The sequence below is a fragment of the Pinus tabuliformis genome, chromosome J, assembly GCF_031772625.1.
Source record: "Pinus tabuliformis cultivar Carrire ecotype Pingquan chromosome J, CPIR1, whole genome shotgun sequence".
NCBI classification, from domain to species: domain Eukaryota; kingdom Viridiplantae; phylum Streptophyta; class Pinopsida; order Pinales; family Pinaceae; genus Pinus; species Pinus tabuliformis.
Genome location: NC_142295.1, coordinates 896,467,916 through 896,489,117, shown reverse-complemented (window position 1 = coordinate 896,489,117; position 21,202 = coordinate 896,467,916).

The following is a 21,202-nucleotide window of genomic DNA, read 5'->3' as shown; positions in this document are numbered from 1 at the left end:
ATTCAACTTCATGTACTCCAAAGAAACATTTGGATCTCTTTGCATATAATTGTTTCTACTCCAATAGTTTGAGCACCCTGTCAACATGTTGAACATGATCCTTCCAAGAATTGTTGTAGATTAGTATATCATCAAAAAATAGTAACAAAAATTTTCTAACGAAGGGTTTGAAAATGGAATTCATCAAACCTTGAAATGTAGAAGGTGCATTGGTAAGGCCAGAATCCATGACCAAAAATTCATAATGACCCTCATGAGTTCTAAATGACATTTTTGGAATGTCTTCAGTATTCATTCTGATTTGATGATATCCTGAACGAAGATCCAAATTGGTGACATAAATTGATCCATGCAATTCATCCAATAATTTACTACTGACACGAATTGGAAATTTATCTTTAATAGTGAGCTTGTTGTGCTCCCTATAATCCAGACACATGCACCATGATCCATTCTTCTTGTGCACCAATACTACTAGAGGAGAAAAAGAACTTTTACTAGGTTGAATTATACTAGCCTCTAACATTTCTGTAACCGTACGTTCAATTTCACTCTTTTGGGAATAGGGATATTTGTACGGCCTGATGCTTGGAGGAACACTTCCTCGAATCAAATGAATAGCATGATCATGCACACGAATAGGTGGGATGCCTTTAGGTGTCTCAAATACCTTGGAAAGATTGCCCAAGACTTTTTGGAGATCTCAAGAAATAGATGATTTCGATGTGGGAACCTCTAGCAAACATAATTGTGCAATTATGCCTCGTTGTTGCTTCTTTAGAAGCTTTGTCATACTGTTAGAGCAGATTATCTTTCACCATTTCCCTCCAATACCCCTTAATTTAACCTCCTTTTCTTCCTCACAAAATTTCATGAAAAGTTCTTCAAAATTAAAAGCTATTGCACCCAAGGATTGTAGCCATTGAACTCCTAGTACAACATTAGCACCACCCATTGGAATGGAAAGCATTGGGTTATTCAATACATATTCCCCCATGGATAGCTTGATATTATGGTACTTTCCGAAGTAATTTATGGTTCGTCCACTTGCAACCATCACTTGACACTCTAGTGCTGGATATAGGAAGAAATACAATTCCTTGGCTATCTTAGAATGAATAAAATTATGGGTACTTCCCGAATCAATCAACATTATTACCTTTTTCTTCTTGATATGTCCTTCTATCTTGATAGTTTTAGAAGTGGTAATTCCATCCAATGCATTACAAGATATGGTTGGATACATTTCTTCTTTATCTAGGGTTTGTTCCTGGAGTATATCCTCTTCTTTTGACATTTCTTGTTCCTTTTCTTCCTCCTCTTCACAATCTATGTAGAATAATTTCTGCTCATCACACTTATGACCTTATTGGAGCAATGAAACCCTAGAATCCAAGCTCTGATACCAAATGTTATGAAACTAGCTCACAAAAAGATAGAAAATATATTTAAATGCCTCCAAAATAAGCCTCATCGAGGGGACAACCTCCTTTACATTACACAAATGAAAAATTCTTGGATGATACAAATGACATGACCTCCTTTCTATATATAGGAGTCTAAGGGTTCGTAATATAATTAGAGCCAACATAAGAATAATAATGTAAGGGCACAATAATAACAATATGGGGACTACATGGGCACAACAATATAATAAGGGGGTTGTACTAATATCAATAAGGGGTTGCACTAGTAGTATAGGGACCTAACACCAGGTTAGAAACCTAGGAGGTGTAATCAATATGGTAGAAGAAACTAGCTTTATGAATCTTGTCAATTTCAAGTTTGATTGCTTCGGCTTTGGAAGGGTGGAGTTGATGTTGTTTCTACCTAACGGGGCAGGAATCTATCCATGTGTTAATATGGTGTTTTACGATGGTAGGACAAATGTGAGGAATTTATGATTATGGCCAAGAAAAGAGGTCCCTATATTCTTGGAAGAAGGCCTTGAATGTGGCCACTTCATCTAGGTAGCATGATGCCCCTAGCAAGATTACCTCAATTATTCCTAGTTTGATAAAAATATTTACCTTGATAATGGGTGGTATATTGGACATATTCCCTTCCTCAAATGCATCTGTTTCATGAACGAGATTCTTCAATCAATCTACCTATCATATGGGTGGGAAGCATTTAGCTTCTACTGTGCATATGTTGTGACTTGGTTCCTCAGTAGGTTGGATGCATTCTTCATTAAGAAGAAAGAGCGGTGATGCATAACATCGCAAGGGTAGTCTGGTTCCATCATAGCCTCTAAAATATCTTAATCTAAGTGAAAAATATGGCCTATAGGTGTTAAATATTGTTGTAGGTCATGAGCATGGGATTGGGATATAGCGGTGCTCGTTGCAGAATAAGAAAATGACTCGGTGGTTGTCGTTGTAGAACCTAATGATCTTGACAATGCACAAATTCCATGGGTCTACATAGTCGAGAGTGACACTACATTTTTGCTAGGTGTGGCTATCTCGATATAAAAAGCTAATGAGCATAGAGAGAAAGTCAAGGTTCCTACAATGAAGAATGTGAATCATATATGGTTTTTCATGTCACCAAAAACTGGTGGTGGTAAGATATATCCTATGGTTTCTTTCAGGTAGTTGTTAGTACTAACATGTTATATGGTTTTTGTTGCGATGTCGTGCGTAGATGTCAATGATGGGCTTGTTAAGGTGCAACTCAGGGGTGCATGTCATGGGCTGTTTTGGGATTTTGTATCTACGTGGGGAGATGTTGAAGTCTCAACAATACATTGGTGTAGAGGAGCCAATGCTTTGAGGAATTGAGGAAGGGTTGGGAAAAACCAATTATGATGGTTTCGCATACAAATGCGACAACTATTGTGTTTATGCTTAGGTGATTTTCGAGGGACAACTTGAGGGTCCGGGTACCATTTCTTAAGTTCCCACCAATCAAAACATTGGTTAATCGTATGTCCATCTTCATCAGATAAGGTGGAGATGGAGGCAGGTTGAAGAGTCACTCATTCTCGTTTCCTTCTTGTATGGTGGGAGGTTGTGCGACCGTGGGTATACAAGGAATATAAGAATGAAGCTTCTTCCTCAAAGACATAAAAAATGGCTTTGGGCCCATTGTTGGTTACCGATGGGATGGGAAGAGATTGGGGCACAATATTGGTTTGATGAGCGCTCCCAATGCATCTGGATAATGAGGAATTGTGAGACAATGGTGAGTACAGTTTCCCTACTCCATGCATGTAGCACATGCACGATTAGTATGTAATGACTTATTTCACATTGGGGTGGCCTTTTATCCTCAGGGTGGAGGTGGGGATACTAGAAATGTTGGGGCATGAAGAAGTTATTTTAACTCTTCTATCTCTAGGCAAAACTTGTAAAGGTGTCTTACTACTTCGCATAAAACATAAGCTGGTGGAACCCTAGGTGAGGAAGAGTTTGCAGTTTCCACTTTCTTTCATTTTTGTTTATCCCTTTTATTGTCACCTACTCGTGTCAACACAAACATATATCATTTTGGGTTGCTTTTGTGATGAGGTGCTATATGAATAATGTTTGTTGAGGCGATACTTGAGTTTGCTGAGATGGCATGAGGGGACAGATACCAGAGAAGTATCGTGAGAGCCGCATTCATCAACATGAGTGTTACCATGACTTGGTGTGAGACAAAAATAGTTGGGGGGTGTAACAAGGGTGCTAGATTGATAGTTTAGGGTATGAACATTGAGTCAATAACAACAACACTAGGGGTGATGGGAATTAGTTCTTAGAGTTGAGGTTTGTTTGACAAGCGTATCATGCACATCGGGGTTGGAGTGGGGGCCTCTATTAGCGGTGGGTCTATCAAGTATGTGGGGAGCAATGATGATGGTTTGAACATCCCTCAGTCCATTTTGGTAAAGGTGGTAATCAATTCTCTATGGGATACTGTGAAATACAACACCCCATCGAGAGCGTTTGTGCTCTTTTTGTCGTAGTATGTGAGTTGATTAACTGTAATGATTTTCCTGTCATGATACAAAATACATAACATGACACTGCAATCACAGCATACATGTAGTTGTAGCCTAGCAATATTTTGTAAGAAGGTTGGGCATCAAAGACTTCTATGTCGATGAGCAAAGTTTTATCGGAAAGTTCTATCGATACATCCTAAAAATAGGCCAATGGGGGCAGATGGGTGCCCATCATATGCTCTAAGATTAATGGGTGGTGGATTTTGTTTGGGAGAAACAAACTCCTTCGAGATTTTATTTGATATGTTACATGTAGATGACACCTTGTCAATAATACAACAATGGATGTTGATATTCTAGATGATGACCAGAATGTGGAAGGTTATTATCGATGGTAGGTGTGGGGTACTGAAATCTAAGTGAAACACCCTCAAATGAGAATCAACTAGGTCAATGGCTCCTAAGACTAAAATAATGGCACTTCATTGAGTTGGGAAGGTTTGGAAAGCTTCCATTGTTGACATGCTTGTTGGGGATTGGGATAATTCATAAATTATCCTGTAGCTATGATCAACCTTTTAGCTATGTCTCGTTTGACATAGGGGCCCTTTGACCATGTGTGGGATGATTTCAACAAGGGGTTGAGGGATTGTCAATGCTTTTGAAGGTGTCATGTTTGTAGTAATGGTTGATGTTGATGGGTTAGTTTTTGAAGGGGTTCCATTGTCCTTTTTTTGTGTTTGCACGAGAACTTCTTCTCGTGCCATGCATATATCATGACTTGTGATATCCATGGAATTCCCTCATGGGGGTTCTGATACTATTGTTAGGGCTTTTCATGTTGGGTATTCACAAATCCCTCATCGGGGAAAGGGTCGTCCATAACCATAGTTTGCTCGTATGGCCCGTCGTGCCCCCTCATATATTTCATCCTTTTCAACTCAAGGAGTTGAGGGAAGTGATGGTTGTAATGGCCATATTCTTCACAAACAAAAAAAGCATGATTATTCCTTATATTAGAGTTTTTTTTCTTATTTTGCAAGTTTTTATTTATTTTCCCTTGGTTTTGGTTCTAGTTAGGGGGATTTCCTTGAGCTGGTGTCCATGGAGGTTGCTGCTAGTTGTTTCCCCGTGCCGAGGTTCCCCCTTTGGTTTTTTCTTTCCTTTCATTCTTTTTGCATTTTGTGTGTTTGTCATATTCAACTATTCAAAATATTGTTGTCATTGTGGGAAGGAAGGTTGTACAAAAATAACCCTAGCATTAGACTATGGGGGGGGGGGGTTCTGCTAGGATGCAGTAAAAGGGAAGTATGGATTCCCTTGCCCTCGGTTGGTGTAGTTACTATGGGAGATGGAAACTACCTCTTCCAAGTGTGAGGGGTACTGACCATTTTGCGTGGGAGGATGTTGACTCCCTTGGATGATAAAATAATAACCTTTTTTTATAGCCAGGTTCTCTGAGGCTACAAACTTATTGGGATAATCTCCCATGTTGGACGATCATTAATGTGCGGGTTATGTAATATATGTCTAATAATTGTTTGGGCCATGGTATGTGTTTCCATATTGCTAGAAAGTGTTTATGGGTTGATTTTACACTGTGGTGCCAATCCATCCATCCGTAACACATAATGCTACTAGCATTTCTCATATAAAATAATTCAATCGAGGGGCATAAGGAATGACATGATAGAGGTATCCGAACTAAGTATAAATTTACTCAAATTGTTGAGGTTTACTCATGGCCTCTTCCTCATTATTTGGGAATGTTCTATTCACACCTTTTGATATTTTTTCTATGATAGAGTTGAAAAATAATTCAAGGATAACATCCTCATCTATTTTTACCTTGCACAAGCTATGATATTTCGACCGTTCATTGACATGGTTTGAAATATGTAGGGAAGATATTTGCTGAAAATTTGTGAGAAAATCTAGGCCATTTTTGTGACATATTGGGAGCTCAAAAAAAGTGAGAAATGTCCTAGCTATAGATTCAAAGGTTTCATGGGAACTAGAGGCTTCGTTTATTTCATGCTGAGTGAGGGTGCATTGAAAAACTTGTAGGCAAAAAAATTCATTTGTGATGTTGTTAGATGAGCTACATAGATGAAAGGTTATTATAATGTTTCTTGGATATTCTCCATGTTTTCCCTCGAATTTTGATATATCTGAAAGTAGGTTGGTTGACATAGGGGACCGATTCTCATTATTAGCAATGGTGTCATTAGTCAATTTTCATAGAGCTTAGATATTTAGGGAGGCTAAAAATGGGCCTCTTTTCTATTGCGAGATGATTTTGAATAGATATGTGCAAAGGATTGCTCTGTGGGGTTGTGCCACATGGGCTCCCCGAAGGGGTAAAGTGTGGACTCCCCAAAGGGGTAGTTAGTGGGCTTGCCAAATGGGTGTTGTGGGAACTCCATTGTGGGGTACTTAAAGAAGTACTTTGATGGGGAGGAGTTGCAACCAAAGTTTCTCCAATGAAAGTTGAACCAATGACTGTGGTTGCATGATGTAGTCTTCACCTAAATGGTGAGAGACTTGGTACACCTCTAGGTAATGGGGGGAGGCTTTAGAAGCTCCTAGAGAAACATGCTATTGTGGTGTCCCCTATGATGTCTATAAGTGTATTATTCTACTAATGGGTGAGATGAGGATATGTATGAAATAAATTAAATCTCATACATAAAAAAGTAAAAACATAAATGGTTCTTTTTCATTTAAATTATACTATGTGATCAATCAATAAAAAAAAGTGTTTTTGTTTGTTTGCATATGATAAAAATCCTACAAGACCTATATTTCATTTCTTCTCTAACAGTAACTAGGCATTGCAGAGGTACCTTTTGATGGGTACTGGGGAAAAATCTTGAAGGAGCATGCAACGCTTTCGAACACAAAAGTATGAACCAAGGTAATGATGTGGCTTTATTACTTCCCACATCTCCACCTATAAGGAAATATGCCCTAAATTTTTGCCACTAGGATACCTTCACATTAGGTGGGCAGTCCATTCTTTAACTTCTATCTAATGATATATGAGTACAAAGCACTATGGAAGTCAAGTGTACCACATACACTACAACCTAAGTCGAACCACGTGTGAATGGGGTCTCTCGTGTGCCTTGGTGGTCTTTTCAGTAAGATGGTGAAGGATTTTAAACACCCTAAAATACAATTTTTATGTTTCAAATTAAAACACTAGAAGAAAAAAGGACATTGGTAAGGGGTGAAAAATGTCACCATAAGCTCATTGGTGACAGTCCAAAGAGCATTCGTCACCAAAGATGGCATCGCCAAAAGTATAGATGTTGTAGTGACATACAAATTCCGTCAACAATAATGATTTATAATGTTGGATAATGATCGTCACCATTTCATGTGAGAAATGGTGATGGACCATAGCCTCCATCACTGAAAATTGAAGGTAGCCAAATGTTAATTTTAGGTATGTTCTATGCTAGAGCAATTTATTTCAATTTTCACAGTTAGCTCAATATCTTTTCCAAATTAGCAATCACATCAGCATTAAAGTGAACTGTAGATAGAACATAAATATAAATCGCAGAAGACAAAGAAAGACAAGAGAACATAAGATGTGGCACTAGCCAGGGACAAACCCCAATGTGGGGAAACCCATGATCAACTCTTCTTATATGTTCTTCAATAATTCAGCAGAGAGAGAGAGATAGTACATTTACAACAGAAGTCAACCCTTTGTCTTATCTAGATAAGAGCATAGATCATCTCTAAGAAGATGATACATGAGATCAGTTGAAGGCATGCTACTTCAACTAATTCTCCAAGGTGACTCCTTCACCTATCATTGTGTTACATTTCATCATCATGTTGCACCTCACTGCGCTACACCATGCTACTCCCATCATCAATATGTTGCATCTCATCATGCTTCATTAATCATGACTGTACCCATCAGTGTACTGCATTATGTGCCATTGCTGCACCATGTCACCATCCTGAGCTATGTGTTGGTTGCACCTTACTTGCTTATTGTCCCTTGTTTGCTTGTTGTCCCTAGTGTGCTTGTTGTCCTTAGCATGCTTGTTTTCCTTAGCATTCTTGTTGTTGCATGCTAGTTGTCCCTTGCATGCTAGTTGTAACATTGCATGCTTGCTGTATTTGCTGCTAAGTACCATACAATTGTCCCAATGTTAGTTAGTTGTCCCTTGCATGCTTCTTTCCTTCGGAGACAGATCCTTCGGCTGTTTTAGCAATTCCCGGCAGTTCTGGTAGTTCCGACTATTCCTAATAGTTTTGATTGTTCCTAGAATTTTCGGTTGTTCCCAGTAGTTTTGGCAGTTCCGACTTTTTTGGTAGTTCTGGCTTTTCTATATTTTCTGGCTTTTTTGGCAGTCCCGACTTTTCTTGCATTTCCAGCTTTTTCGGCATTTCTAACTTTTCCAGCTTTTCCGGCAGTTTTGGATTTTCTGGCTTTTCTAGCTTTTCAGGCTTTTCGGTAGTTCTGTCCTTTCCGGCAGTTATGGTAGTTCCAGATTTTCCATATTTTCTAGCAGTTTCGGCTTTTCCAGCAGTTCTGGATTTTTCAGCTTTTCCAGATTTTCCAGCAGTTTGGGTAATTCTGGCTTTTCCTGTAGTTCTAGATTTTCTGGCTTTTCCAGCATTTCCGGTATTTTTTATAGTTATGGCTTTTCCAGCAGTTCTGACAGTTCCAACTTTTCCGACAATTCCAGCTTTTCCGGCTGTTTCGGCTTTTCCGGCAGTTCCATCTTTTTTGGCTTTTCCTGCTTTTTTAGAAATGTAGAGATTATTCTCCCATGGTTGCATTTAGGTCTAGGGCATGTTATCTAGGGCAACGTATATGCTAGGGCACTCCCTCTAGCTCTCATCTTCATCAAACCAAATACAGGATGAAGTGGGATCATAAGAGTGTGTGTGTGTGTGACAAATGACTTCAATTACTCTTCTATTTATACTAAAATGTAGAGGTTGAATAGACATGACTGTTGGGCTTTTGAGCCTACAAAAGGTGTTGGCCGACTTGACAATTTGTCCATAATCAAAATAAATTCATATCTTCATAAATACTTATTGGAATCGGATGATCTTTAGATCAATCCTACACCTCTCGATTAGAGGGATCCAAGAAAAATATCAGCTCCCATAAATAAGATGACGCACATGGAGTTTGGCCCTAGTTGCCAATTTTAACACTCCCTCTCAACTAGGGTCAACTCCATCCACTGATCGATATGTCTGACTATACTATCTCTGGCATCAGTGCCCTGCACTTCTCTGCTCTACTCTGATATGGTGAGCTCTACTTTGCTCTTCTCTACTCTTCTTTGCTCTGCTCTACTCTACTAAACCATGAAGAAGAATAATTGATCAAGAATGTCTCATACCATTCTCTACTGACCTGAAGTTAGTTCCATTTGAAGAGAGTGTGCCACATCACTCTTACTAACCCGAAGTTAGTTTTATTGATCCCAGATCAATATCACAAGAGAGTTTCTGAAACCACTCATATTTATCCAGTGTATTTACATTGATCCTAGATAAATATCATAAGAGAGTGTCTCAAACCACTCATACTGATCCCAGATTAGTTTCATTGATCCGAGATCAATGTCACAAGAGAGTGTCTCAAAACACTCATACTGATCCCAGATCAATTTCATTGATCCCATTTTAATGGAGGTCTTCCTAGCATAGGGAGTACAGTAGATACAACGACGCATCCATCGACAAAACTACTATGGTCCCTATCCTCATTTCCCTGCTCATTGATCAGATGAGAGGTACTTCCCATGAGTCCCAGACTGCATGGGTAAGATACCTTGACAGGAGAACAAATCATCTTGTCAGTGGATGCCATGGAGAACGAATCATCCTGGCCCATAGTCACCATGGAGAATGAATCATCCTGGCCCACAGGAGAAGGAATCATCCTGTTCCACAGTCACCACAGAGAACAAATCATCCTGGCCCATAGGAGAACGAATCATCCTGTTCCATAGTTGCCACAGAGAATGAATCATCCTGGCCCATAGGAGAACGAATCATCCTGTTCCATAGTCGCCATGGAGAACGAATCATCCTATTCCACAGTCACCATCGAGAACAAATCATCCTAGCCCACAGGAGAACGGATCATCCTATTCCATAGTCGCCACAGAGAAGGAATCATCCTCGCCCACAAGAGAATGAATCATCTTGTTCCACGGTCGCCACGGCGAATGAATCATCCTGGCCCATAAGAGAATGAATCATCCTATTCCACAGTCACCACGGAGAATGAATCATCCTGGCCCATAGGAGAACGAATCATCCTGTTCCATAGCACACCACCAGGGGAGGGTGAGTCACCCTATGGTCATATGTTGCTCCAGTAAGTACCGCAAGCCTCCCAGATCTTCTAGATCTCAATGCATGCAACATGCACAACCCTTATAAGAAGGTATTTCAACGACTCCAAGTCATTCAAGAAAGTTACAGATTTGACCTTTCCCTGGGGCTTTGACAAAAAATGTCTGCAACTTGTACATCAATCTCAATGTGATGGAGCCTCCTCACCCACTGACTTACCATATCCCAGATAAGGCAATATTTGATGTCTATTTGTTGGAGCAATCATCGAATACAAGATTACTCAATAATCGAATCCCACCTCTGTTTGTCACAGAGAATCACAATGGTATTCATCATGTGTACAAACAACTCACTTAAGAGCTTTTGCAACCATGCAGCTTCACACGAGATCATACTCGTAGCTGTGTATTCAGTCTCGGCAGTGCTCATAGTAACCAATTTCTGCTTCCTTTCATCCATGATATCGAAGTAGAATCCAAGGAGAACCAGCACTAAGAAGTGATATAGTGATCCTCCACACTTCCTGCCCACTCAACATTCGAATAATCATGCAGTTTCATATTTCTTGGAGTGTATCTCAATCCATGAGAGATTGTGCCCTAAAGATATCTCAGAAGATTCTTGGCACCAATCCAGTGAGGCTCAACCAAATATGAGCTCACCATTCTAAGTGAAAAACATATGTCCGGATAGAAGTTCACCAAGAACATCAACGCAAATGAGTTTATGAAACTCAGAGGCATTTCCCAAATTTGGTCCGACATATATACCATTCAGACACTCCTTTGCATAATGGATGAACTTACTGCAACCAAGGCATCCGCCTTCCCTTCCACCCTTAGATCCAAACTTCCCAATGAAGTGATCTTTAGGTAGGCCATCAGAAACTTCCACTGCACCATTGTGATAATATTCTCTGCTTTGACCTCACCCTCAGTGAATTTGAAGAGGGATGAGGAATCCACTGATCCTTTTGTCCTTTCCCAACTCTCTTTGGTGATTTCTCTTTCACTCTTGCTTGGGCATTGTCTTCACCTTACCTCTGATTCCATGTTAATTTTAGGTATGTTCTATGCTAGAGCAATTTATTTCAATTTTCACATTTAGCTCAATATCTTTTCTAGATTAGCAATCACATCAGCATTAAAGTAAACTACAGATAGAACATAATCTAAATCTCAAAAGACAAGCCAAGACAAGAGGACACAAGATGTGGCACTAGCGAGGGACAAACCCTAATGTGGGGAAACCCTTGATCAATTCTTCATATATGTTCTTCAATAGTTCAGCATAGAGAGAGAGATAGTACATTTACAGCAGAAGTCAACACTTTGACTTATCTAGATAAGAGCATAGATCATCTCTAAGAAGATGATACATGAGATTAGTTGAAGGCATGCTACTTCAACTAATTCTCCAAGGTGACTCATTCACCTATCGTTGTGTTGCATTTCGTCATCATGTTGCACCTCACAGCACTGCACCATGCTGCACCCATCATTACTATGCTGCATCTCATCATGATTCATTAATCATGACTATACCCCTCACTGTAATGCATTATGTGCCATTGTTTCACCATGTTGCCATCGTTAGTTATGTGTTGGCTGCACATTACTTGCTTATTGTCCCTTGCTTGCTTGTTGTCCCTAGCATGCTTGTTGTCCTTAACATGCTTCTTGTTGCATGCTAGTTGTCCCTTGCATTCTAGCTGTAACATTGCATGCTTGGTGTATTTGCTGCTAAGTACCATACAACTGTCCCAATGTTAGTTAGCTATCCCTTGCATGCTTCTCTCCTTCGGAGATAGATGCTCTAGCTATTTCGGTAGTTTCCAACAGTTCTAGTAGTTCCGACTATTCCCAGTAGTTCCAGTTGTTCATGGAATTTTCGGTTGTTCTCAGCAGTTCCAGCAGTCCCGACAGTTCTGGCTTTTCTGACAGTTCCCACTTTTCCGGCAGTTCCGGCCTTTTGGGATTTTCTGACTTAACTATAATTTGATCACACACTGTTGTGGTATTGTATGGAATAAACAATATACTATCAATGCACTAATGAAGAACTCAAAATACATGAATTTCTTCTTGCTACAATAGCGCCACTTTTCGGATTCTCCAAGGAACCACTAATTTATACACATTTGGAATCTTTACCTGGTCTACAGAAAGATTAAGCAATGGTAGTGATCACTCTTTTCCTTCCCATGGAAGGTCTATACAGAGTCAGCAATAAATTGATTTAAAAGTGAGCTATATGCCTGAAAAATAGGAGTCTGACTCTTCAACTCTAATTTAGTGGTAAGGAAATATTCAACTGTAAATGCTTGATCTTCTACAGTGTAAAGTTCTAGATAAATCGTCAGCGTAAATCTATCGATTGTCCACATATCCCAAAAAACCATGTATTTATGGACTCTTGTTGTGTCTAAGAGAGGTGAGATCACATAAATAATCCATTATCAAAAGAAAAAGTTAAAGCACAAAATTCCATGGAGATTTTTTTTAAATTTTATTACATACCTTAGAAAGTTTGAAAGGACATAACTGAAGCTTCCCTCTCCTTCCACACTTCATCAATTATGACCCTTTTCCAATGCAGATGTGGCCTGCAGAATCACAATCAGCAAATAGAATATGAAAAGTAAGTTTAATGAATTAAAGTAGCTTTGTTATACCTCAAGAAAATGGACTATGAGAAATTGGATTCATTCTCTACAAAATATGATATAGCAAGATCTACTTACATTTTTAACTAAAACAAAGGTAAACTAGATCCATGCTCTGCAATAGATGATATAATGAGATCTAATTACATTTTCAACTCAAACAAAGGTAAGTTGAGTAAGCTCAAGCTCCAAAATGATAGCATCCAACTTCTGAGTGGCAGTTACTATATATATCTAGCTAGACGATATAACATAAAGATATTTTGTATATGTGAAGATAAAAAATGAAAGGAATGTGAAATTTTGACCATAAACAATAAGTTCCTTTCAAGTACTAGATCAAACCATAACATTGTTATCAAGATAATCAACTCACCCATTCTAGTACGCTTCTAGTAGTTTCATGATAAAACTCAATCTCAATAAACATCAAACAACATAAATTAGCCAACAATATGTCTGAGGCTGGTTAGCTAAGGATTATATCACACTAAATTACCTTTTGTATCTAACATTGAAAATGATTGTGAAGGAAATGAAGACAAATCAGTGATTATAATGGATGCATGTGATGAAATAAAATAAAAAAATACCTTTCTTCTTGCTATTAATGAGCCTTCTAGGGGATTCTTGGATGAAGTTAATCATAATCTACTTTCTGAAATCAAAGACAATTTCTAGCTACTTTGATTTGAGGGAAAAAGCCCCAATTCTTATGAAAATGAATATGGAAATCAATAAGAATTGATGAACCTAGTCTTGAAGAAGGTGTATCAAAGTCTAATATGGATAGTATTTTAAATTTCTACAGCTAGCAGAGGGTTTTCCGAGTTGGGTTCCCTAGAAAATTTTGTTTTTTTTTGCTATAGTGCGACTGTGTTTTATTTCTATTCTATTCCACTATAAATTGGTAGCGATATTTTTTGTGTTCATGGAAAAATTAGTTTCATATTTTTTTCATTCAACAAGTAGAAGTATTTCAAGGAAATTCTATAGAAGGGACAATTAATCTATATTTTCACTTATATCTTTTGCAAGTAAAATTCACAACTAAATTTTCATCCAAAGTGTTTAGTTTACTAGCAAGTGGTATCACAACATATCTCAACATTGCAAGGCATAAATCATACTATTCAATAAGGTTGAGACTTGAGATACAAAAATCTTCCTAAGTTATGCAAGAAAGAAAATTGCTGATCTTTAGTTCTAAATCTATACAACCAAAACAAAATTATGCCATTTTCAGCACCCTCTGGTCAAAGTTATTCCTGGCCTCATCCAACTCAATTTAGAATATGTCAATCTTGTTGAGATTTCTTTTTCATTTCATCCTTCTAAGTTATATATTTATGCAACCTAATATATAATTTATCTTAAGTGATTATTCATTAAAAATTATTTAGTCCGTCCAGCTAATCTATCTAATTTTTTGATCAGTTTCTGGGAAGACTCTATCAAACATTTGCAGCAGAAAATAGAAGATTGTTTTAGTACTTAGTGTTATAAAACTCTAATATGGAGAAAGTATTTTGGGTTGTTTCGCTAAAAATATTTACAAAATTTTCAATCCCAAAGCCATTTCAGGGGGACTTTTAGTTAGGGAGAAATTTAGTATTATTTTTGGAAAATTTTAATGCAACTAAAAGAGATTCTTCCTGTTTTCTCAAAATATTCCAGCACCAAATATGAGTGAATTCAAAGAACTTAAGGTTTGGAAATAATTAAATTTCACTTTGCTTTTCCAGAAACATATATGAGTGAATTCACAAAACCTGAGATTTAGATTCTAGAAACACTTAAATTTCACCTCACTTATTAGGCTTGGAAGTTCCCTAAGATACAAACATGTAGCATTAAGGATCTACTTAGCTTGTTTAAGGAAAATGTTCAGTTTATAAATAGTGATACAAGAATCCTTGTATACGTGCCTGAAAAGGTTCTTTGGTCACAACTAATGAAAATAAACTCCATCAATACATAACAAGCAAGGTAGAATGTAAGAGAGCATCTACTTTTCAACATATACTCTGACAAAAATAAACATCTATACAGTGACATAAAGTTGTCACCACACTAAAGAAGGAATTAAAAACCAAAATAAATATAGGAACAGGCTTGGATTGTTATGCTTACTCTAACAAAATATTAAATATGATCAATATGTTAATATGGAAAATAGTGTAATTGATTATGATTTATTGATCCCAAGGGGTTAGCCCAACTGAATGTCATTAATGTTACTGGGTATTTGGCTAGTTCTGTGTTGGCAAGTGTCGTCTTTGAAATCCCTTGGGTTAGGTGCACTAGTCATTGCCAATGGGTTTACCAAGGATGTCATCAATGAATGTGGGGAAACATCCATTGGGATTTCATAGAGAGTTTTTCTTGAAAAGAATAAAAATAGGATTTCCTAAAGAGAAATTTTCATATGCATACAGTGTACACCCAGTAAAATCAACTCTATAGAGACAAACCATAAAAGAAGGAAAAATACATATGATTTTACCTATGTTGCCCCATTTTCCCTCCTGCCCTGTGAAAAGTGAAAATATGTTACTCTTAAACTTAAAAGAAAGGATGAAAAAAATAGTGAATTTTGAACCAGTCCTCCTTGTATGGAAGAAGACTAAAAGTGGGCTAGAAATGCAAGGAGGTTAGAAATGAAACATACCAGGGTTCCATTAATGGATTGAAGAGGTAAAATCTTACACAACTCTCTTCAATCTTGTTTTCCCTCCTGCTCCGTGAAAAGTCAAAATATGCTACTCTTAAACTTAAATGAAAGGGTGAAAAAAATTGTGAATTTTGAACGAGTCCTCCTTGTGTGGAAGAAGACTAAAAGTGGGGTGGAAATGTAGTGAGGTTAGAAATGAAACATACCTGGGTGCCATTAATCGATTGAAGAGGTAAGAACTTAACTCACAACTCTCTTCAATCTCATTTTCCCTCTCGCCCTGTGAAAAGTTAAAATATGCTACTCGTGAACTTAAAAGCAAGGATAAAAAAAAATAGTGAATTTTGAACCAGAGATCTGAGGTGTGTGCACTTCTCCCTATGTGGAATAAGACTAAAAGTGGGGTGTAAATGCAGCAAGGTAAGAAATGAAACATACCTAGGCGCCATTAATGGATTGAAGATCCAAGGGTGGGGGATCTGTGTACTCCTCCTTGTGTGGAAGAAGACTAAAAGTGGGGTGGAAATGCAGCTAGGTTAGAAATGAAAAATACCCGGGTGCCATTAATGGATTGAAGATCCAATGGTGGGGTTTGATATCAGTCTGATACTAGTAAAACCTTACTTCAAAACACTCTTCAATCTTGTTTCCCCCCCCCCCACCCTATGAAAAGTTAAAATATGCTACTCTTAAACTTAAAAGAAAGAATGAAAAAAACAATGAATTTTGAACGAGTCCTCCTTGCGTGGAAGAAGACTAAAAGTGGGGTGGAAATGCAACGAGGTTAGAAATTGAAGATCCAATGGTGGGTTTGATATTAGTCTGCTACTGGTAAAACCTTCATTCACAACAAAAGATATTGAATTTTGAACCAGAGATCTAGGTGTGTGTACTCCTCCCTGTGTGGAAGAAGACTAATAGTGGTGGGTAAATGCAGCAAGGTTATAAATGAAACATACCTTGGTGCCATTAATGGACTGAAGATCTAATGGTGGGGCTTGATATCAATCTTCTACTAGTTTTCCCTCCGCCCACCTTATGAAAAGTGAAATTTTAATTCACAACTCCCTTCAATCTCGTTTTCTCTCTGGCCTTGTGAAAAGTGAAAATATCTACTAGTTTTCCCTCCACCGTATGAAAAGTGAAAATATACTACTTTTTTTAGAAAGTAAATGAAGATTGGAATTACGAGGGATTTGTTACATCAAAATTAAGGCTGATTTTTTTTTTAAATGTTAAAATTTCCCTCCCTAAGAAACAATAAATGCAATATTTATAGAGTATAGATTAGATGTGTTGGTATAATGTAAGTATGTAAAAAATTCTAAATATGGGCTTAGTTAAAGAATAACAGTAATAATAATAATAAAAGTCAAAAGTATGGGGATGAGTACAAAAATCTAAATGTTGGCTCAATTAATAATAAAAATAATAAAATTCAATTTGTTATATTTTGATTTTGTTATTAACTTGTGAATAGGTTTTGTTACAATACCATGAGCCAATACCATGGCTTATCAATACCTCAAGCCCAAAAACCATAACTTATTTCACAAATAAAATATTTTATGACAATATGAAAAGATTCTTAACCATGGATATTCACCCCCCACTTTACACTGGATATTATTAACTTGTAAAAAATTGGTTTTGTTACAATACCATGGGCCAATAATATGTCTTATCAATGCCACATGCTCTAAAAACATAACTTATTTCACAATCAAAATAGTTTATAACAATATGAAAATATTCTTAACCATGGATATTCATTCCACTTTACCATGGATATTATTAACTTGGAAATAGTCTTTGTTACAATACCATGGGCCAATAACATTGCTTATCAATATCACATGCCCAAAAAACATAACTTATTTCAAAATCAAAATATTTTATAAGAATATGACAGGATTCTTAACCATGGATATTCACCACCACTTTGTCATTGATATTATGAAGTTGTGAATAGACTTTGTTACAATAGCATGGGCTAATACCATGGCTTATCAATACCCCATGCCAAAAAATCATATCTTATTTCACAATCTAAATATTTTATTACAATATGACAAGATTCTTAACCATCCATATTCACCCCCACTTGACCATGGATATCATTAAGTTGTAAATAGGCTTTGTTACAATACCATGGGCCAATATCATGCCTTATCAATACCACATTTCCAAAAACCATAACTTATTTCACAATAAAAATGTTTTAATTTAATTTAATTCTATAACGTTTTTTATTTGAAGCTAATAGGAAAAGGGTTTTAATTAGTTTTGAGATATATATAAACCCTATACCCTTACGACTACTAAAATTATTCACATATAAATTAAATTAAGGTTTTAATAAAATAAAAAATGAGAATACTTTTGTATTTAAAGATGTGAAATTTATATAATACAAATATTAGTAAGAACCAACATAGATCTATCTTAACTGAGGATCCAAGTGATTATAGTAAGCAACGTGAAGGGAAGAGAGGGGGAGCGAGATAGTGACAAAGGTGGAGGGTGGAGAGAGAGAGAGAGAGAGAGAGAGAGAGAGAGAGAAAGAGAGAGTGAGAGAGTGATGGGGGGAGACAAAGAGGAAGAGGTAGCGAGAGAGAGAAGAAGAGAATTGGGGAGAGAGATATGGAGTTGGAGGGGGAGAGAGAGATATGGATTTGGACGGGGAGAGAGTGGGAGGAAAGAACTAAGGCACAGGGAGATAGAGGTGGAGAGAGAGGGAGGAAATAACTAAGGCATAGGGAGATAGAGGTGGAGAGAGAGATGGAGTGATAGGGGAGTGATGGAGAGAGGAGAGATAGAGGGAAGAGATAGAGGCGAAGAGGAAGAGGGAGAGAGAGAGACATAGATATGGAGAGAGAGTGTCTATGTTTCGGGGGTGAGAAAGAGAGATGGAATAAGAAAGAGACACATAGATACAAATATAGACGTTATATAGTATTATATAACTAGCCTAGATCCATCTTAACCTGGATCTACCAAGCGCCAAAAAAGAGGTTTTCACATCGAGAGATTGGATCCCTCTCGGTGCTCGATAGATCTAGGTTAAGATGGATCTAGGCTGGCTGAATAATTTTGTAGCTGTATTTGATAAACTAACACTTTTCTTTTATGGTTGTGTTTGAAAACAATTTTTCCATATTTGGTGTATTTATCATAATAATAATAATCTAATTTTAATTTAATTTTAAGCTTGCCTTTTTTATGCAATGATTTTGTTGTTATTTTATAGAGATAGACATGTTATACTTTTGGAATTTGAAAAGGAAACATGTGCTCTTAACTTGGTTGTATTGAAAACATCTAAGTGTAAGAAATAAACATGCCCTCTTAACTTGGTTGTATTAAAAACATAAGTTTTCTTGTATACTACGTGGGTGAAAACAAGAGAGAGTATATTTAATGTGGATTAAATAGTTAAAAACAAATGTTAGTTAAAGAGAAAGTTACAAAAATCTAACAAATAGGCTAGGGTTAGGAAATTATTGTTTTGGGACATATAAAGTTGAAGGTACATTTTATGGAGGTGTAGTCTAAGCCCTTGGGTGTAGGGCACATATTATGGGTATCTTGTACTTTTGGTGTGTGTTAGTGGGGTCAACTAGTGGTGGAGTGTCCAACCAATGAGTAGGCAATTTTTTTCATTTACAAGGTTGGCATCAATCAAGTATTCTCCCTCTAGACTACCCAACTCTAAGATGAGGAGTGTGCATATTGGAATTATTATTGTAAGAAATTGCAAATGTTTTATTATCTTTAAGTTCAAGGGCTTGAAGTGCCTGCCTCAACCTACAAATCTTTAAAGGAACTATGTGTTTTTCAATTAAACCCTTGTGGTCAGGGAGCTACAAAAGAGGAAGGCCTTATGACTATTTTTAAGGGGTTGTAATGACCCTCATCTTGTGGTAAATATTTAGATATGATGCTAATGGTCTTGATCTGAGTACATTCACGTATATAATGTAAATATTTTCCTATCACCTTGCGTTGTGTAAATATGATAAATATTTTTTGGTTACCCTGATGTACATGTTGAAGTTCCACTTACATGATTTATGGAAAGACGTCTTAGTTGTCCTTATGTACATGGGGAAGATCATAATTACTCTATGCAATAAAAACACCTAGTAATATTTTCACATTGAACACTATGCAATAAACATAACCCTAATATCTTAGTGAAGAACAAGTAACTAGCTAGACTCTGGAAGGGTTTTTGGATTGACTGTTAGTGAAACTCATTGCAGTTAGGTGTGCCAATGTGTGGTGAGTGTTAGTGAGTGATAGGGAAACACAAGGGAGCACTAGGTCAAAATGCATGGAAATGAATGATATAGAATGTGTGACAGGGAGACTCAATGAGTTCCAGGTGTGGTAAGAGGGGAGTGATGTTGTATGGTAAGCAGTGCTAAGTCATTCTAGCATGTGAGAGCGACATGCAGTCAATATGTGCTAGTTGCCAAGGTGTGCCAAATAGTGCTAGGAAGTGTTAGGGAGCGTTAAGGAAACACAAGGGAGCACTAGGTGAAAATAATGCATGCAAATGAATGATTAAGAGTTTGTGACAGGAAGTGTCAGTGATTTCAGGGTGTGCTAAGGAGGGAGTGACAAGGTATGTGAGGTAGTGCTAAGGAATTCTAAATGCCAGGGAAATGTGACAAGTTGTGGAATGTTCTAAGGTGTACTAATGCATGCCAAGGACAGTTATGGAGTGTCAGGGAAAAACAAGGGAGCACTAGTTTCAAATGCATGGAAATCAATGAATAAGAGTGTGTGATAGGGATTGTGAGCAAATTCTAGGTGTGCTAAGGAGGGAGTGACAAGGTATGCTAGGTAGTTCCAAGGAATGCTGGAGTGCTAGGGCGACATGCCAAGATGTGCCAAGTCCTATGGTGTGCTAATATCTGTGAGGGAGTGCCATGAGAACACAAGGGAGAACTAGTTCAAATTGCATGGAAATGAATATATAAGAGTGCGTGATAGGGAGTGTCAGCAAGTTCCAATTGTGTTAAGGAGGGAGTGACAAGGGTATATGATAGGCAGTTCCAAGGCATGCTAGAGTGTAAGGGAATGTTAGGGAGTGGTAATGTCTATTAGGGAGTGGAAAATCATGTCAAGGAATGCAGGGGATGATAATGTGTGCCATGTAGTCCCACTGGATTGTTATATGTGCTAGATGTTATCGCATGTGAAGATGTAAACTATGTTTCTTAGTTGTTTTATGGGTACTATTGGATGTGAGCCTTGACTTGGTAACTTGTTAAGTGGAATGGGTTAATATTGGACATCTGAAGCCTAACATGATTTATAGTCCATTAGGGGAACAATGCATAGTCTAGTTGTAGTAAATGTAACTTAGTAAAGTTGTTGTAGTCAAGGAAGGACTTCGTTGGGTTCTTAAGTCTAAAAGAAAATAAGGGTAGTTATGAGGGAATGATAATTAAGGAGTGCCATGGCTTGCCAAGGAATGAAAAGGCATGCTGACACATGCCAACTAATGTCAATTCATGTCAAGGTGGGAGTGTCAAGGAATCATAAGGGAGAACTACGTCAAAGT